Genomic DNA, 4,332 nt, shown 5'->3' with positions numbered 1-4,332 from the left:
TTTTCATTAAAAAAGATCCCACCACAGCAGTACCCATATTAGAGATTGATTAAATAACCAGAAGACTGGAATCTTGAAGGGCACATTGAGAATCCTGCCTACCACTCAAGCCAAAAGTGGACAGCTGCATCAGTCCAGTCCACTTTGGGACAGCCTGGAAGGACATGGTGAAGGGTAATCCTTCCAGGGAAGAACTTTGAGCAGTGCACCTGTCATTCCTTCTGCCAGGAGCGATGGCCACAAGTATGAGTGAGTAGCTATATCTAGGTCATGTCCATTTCATTGGTTGAGGGGTCGAGGGCTTTGAGGATACATAGTTCAACATTTGGGACAAGGAAGTCCAGGGGAAAAGTATGTGAATACACCTGTCCAAATGGATACATGATATGAAGATACTTATGTCTTGTGAGAATTCTCTGTAAATAAGCTTACCAGAGCAGAATTTTAATAATCTGATGGATAGGTATTCATCATCCAGACATCAATCAGCCTCTTTCTCTAGCATTCAGGTCATAATCCAATGAACTCAAGAACCAAGTGGCCAAATCGCAAGGATGGAGGTTTTGCTCAGCAACATGGGCTTCTACTCAGCAAGACTGATCTCACTATAATCACTGCTGAAGGCCCAATCTGCAAAAAGCAGAGGCCAACACTGAGCCCTCAATATGACACCAGTCTCTAGAGTCTGCCTGCTACTACCAGGTGGCAGGTGATTACATTGGCTCACTTCCATTAAGGAAAGGGCAGTGCTTTGTCCATGCTCAAACACTCTAGAAATGGATTTTCCTTCCCTCCTGAAGTGCTTTTGAGAAACCAACATTTATAGACTTGAAAAATGCCTTATTCACCATCATGGTATTCCAATCAGCATCACATCTAAATAAGGAGCCCATTTCACAGGAAATGAGTGCAAAAATGGAGCAGTGTTCATGGAATTCATTGGTCTTGTGTCTCCCACCATGTGAGTACAAAAGCATCAATTCTTCAACGCTCAGTCTTTTTTATGGCCCAACTCTCACATCCATACACGACTACTGGAAAAACCATAGCTTTGACTATATGGACCTTTGTTAGCAAAATGATGTCTCTGCTTTTTAATATGCTGTCTAGGTTGGTCGTGGCTTTTCTTCTAAGGAGCAAAGTGTCTTTTAATTTCATGGCTATAGTCACCATCCACAGTGATTTTGGAGCCCAAATGTGTCATTGTTTTCACTTTTTCCTCATCTATTTACCATGAAGTGATAGGACCAGATGCCATGATCTAAGTTTTCTGAATGTTGAGTTTTAAGCCAGTTTTTTCACTCTCCTCTTCACCCTCATCAAGAGGCCCTTTAGTTCCTCTTCACTTTCTGCCATTAGAGTGGTATCATCTGCATATGTGAGACTGTTAATATTTCTCCCAGAAGTCTTGATTTCAGCTTATGATTCACCCAGCCCAGCATTTCAGATGATATACTCTGCATTTAAGTTAAATAAGCAGGGCAACAATATACAGCCTTGACGTACTCCTTTCCCAATTTGTAACCAGTCTGTTGTTCCATGTCCGGTTCTAACTGTAGCTTCTAGACCTGCATACAGGTTTCTCAGAGGACAGGTAAAGTGGTCTGGTATTTCCATGTCTTTAAGGATTTCCCACAGTTTGTTGTGATTCACACAGTAAAAGGCTTTAGCATAGTCAATGAAACGGAAATAGATGTTTTTCTGGAATTCCCTTGGTTTCCCTGGTGGCTCAGGCAGTAAAGAATTGGCTTGCAATGCAGGAGACACAGGTTTGATCCCTGGGTTGGGAAGATCCTCTGGAGAAGGGAATGGCTACCCACTCCAGTATTCTTGCCTGGAGAATTCCATGGACAGGGAAGCCTGGCTGGCTACAGTCCAAGGGTCCCCAATGAGGCGGATGTGACTGAGCAACTAACAGTGGATAATTGTAAATCTAATTGAAGCAGATTGTCTAGTGGCCAAAGCATTCAAGAATGAATGTTGAGTCACCTCCCCAGGAAAAGAACCATGAAGAGCTGAGTGCTGGTTGAGGACAAGGGTATTAAAAGAAGGTAGTTATAAATACCAGCAATGTGACTTGCTGCACAAACCAGGACTGTAATAGTATTTAGCCTGATGAGTTAATAACATATCCTTCCTCAAGGGGAAAACAAATAAATAAAAAAGCAAACTATGTTTTCAAAGAAAATTCTTAGGACCAAAGCCAGACTTTACTGACATAGAATCATAGCATTAAAGCTCCACTGGTTTTTCTTAACCTCTGGAAGGCAATTCCCTTGAATGTCATATTCTAGGGAACTTCAGCAATACCCAGCACCACCCTACAGCACAGCAAACATGTCAATGTTTCTCACTGATAGTTTTAATAGGATTATATTTTTATGTAATTAACTTTGTTGTGAAGATGGTGGGACTTTATTTTTCTAGTATATTCTCAAGGTCCTGAATCCTCTTCTAAATCTGAAAATAAGTAGGTATTTCATTAACCAAAGATGCCAAAACACCTATGTGGTACAACACATTGTGAGGGATACAAAAGGGAGCTTACAGTGCATGTGGGATTATAAAATGAAACCTCATGGAAAGTTAAAGGATACAAAATCAACACACATAAATAAGTTGCATTTCTATACATTAACAGAACAATCTCAAATGGAACTTAAGAAAACAATTCCATCTACAAGAGCAGCAAAAATAATACTTAAAAATAAACTTAACAAACAAGGTGAAAGATTTGTACACTGAAAACTACCAAAACATCACTGAAAGAAATTAGAGAAGACACAAATAAATGGAAAGGCATCCCATGTTCATGGATTGGAAGATTTAATATTATTAAGATGCCCGTACTAACCAAAGCAATCTACAATATAATTCCTGTCAAAATTCTAAAGTCATCTTTTACAGAAATGGAAAATTAGGTTTTAATATTCCTATGGAATCTCAAGGGACACCAAACAGACAAAAAAATTTTTAAAGAATAAAATTGGAAGACTTACATTCCTGATTTCAAAACATATTTCATATTAATTCTTTAATAAAGAATTAAAACAGTATGTTACTGGTATAAAGACATACAAATAGATCAATGGAACAGAATAGAGATTCTGGAAATAAACCCTCATGCATATGGTCAAATGCTCTTCTACATGGGTGTCAAAACTATTCAATGGAGAAATGAGAGCTTTAAAAAGAAATGGTGTTGGGAAAACTTGATATCCACATAAAAAAAGAATGAAGCTGGACCCTTACCTTATACCATAAACAAAAATTAACTCAAAGCAGATTAAAGACCTAAATGTAAGATCTAAAACTATAAAACTCCTGGAAGAAAACAGGGGAGAAGCTTCATGACATTGGACATGGTAATAATTTCTTGGATATCACGCTAAAAGCACAGACAACAAAAGAAAAAATAGACAAATGCTGTAATGCTGAGAAGGCTAGTGCAGGAGAGGGAGTTCAGTTTAAACACATGTAATTATTTAAGTTTTAAATGTCTCTTAGACATGTAAGTGGAGATAACATGCATGCATTTGAATCTGAGTCTGGAGTTGAGGAGTAAGTTGTTTTGAGGTATAAATTTAGGAATTGTTGAAATACACATCATATTTAAAGCTCTAAGGCTATGTGAGATCATCTAGGGAGACAGTATATTCAAGGGAAGAAGGCCCAGGATCCAGATTTGGGGCCCTGAAATATTTAGTGGTGGTAATGAAAAGAAGCAACTAAAAAAGGAGAATGAAACAGGGAAGAAATCAGGGAAATGTGGTTTCTGGAAACCCAAGGTTTCCATGGAGGAGTGAGTGACGGACTGTGTCACATACTGCTGAGAAGTTAAAGGCAATGTGTAGCAGACAAGGGACTAGATATGACATTTTCAGTGGAGTACAGGATGCAGAATTCAGACTCCTCTGGTTTACAGTATGAACAGGAGGTGGCAAAATTCAGACCTACCCTCTTGTTGAGCCCATCATATCTTACTGCCTCAGGAACCTGCTTCATCCTTCCAATTCTTGCAGCAACTCCAATTTGTTGCACCTTATTAGATTCTTTCTCTTCCACTTGCAAAAATGTTTATCTCTCTCCATTCCTCAAAGATATAATTACCATCTTCCTTCCTAATTTATCAACAGAAAGGCCATAGTCTACCATCTCTTAGATGAGGAAGGACTGTTGGATTCTCTAGGACTTTTTACTTTGCTTTCAAGATGAGAAGCAAACTCAACAGCTTCATTAGTCATCATTCACTAAAAAAAATCAACCTATTCCATTAATGACAAAAATACAACCATCACAACTTTGTAAAGTCTTCAAATGTATGTATAATCA

This window comes from Cervus canadensis, chromosome X (assembly GCF_019320065.1).
Source record: "Cervus canadensis isolate Bull #8, Minnesota chromosome X, ASM1932006v1, whole genome shotgun sequence".
Lineage (NCBI taxonomy): Eukaryota > Metazoa > Chordata > Mammalia > Artiodactyla > Cervidae > Cervus > Cervus canadensis.
The sequence above is the reverse complement of the archived record's forward strand: the minus strand, read 5'-3'. Positions refer to the sequence as shown.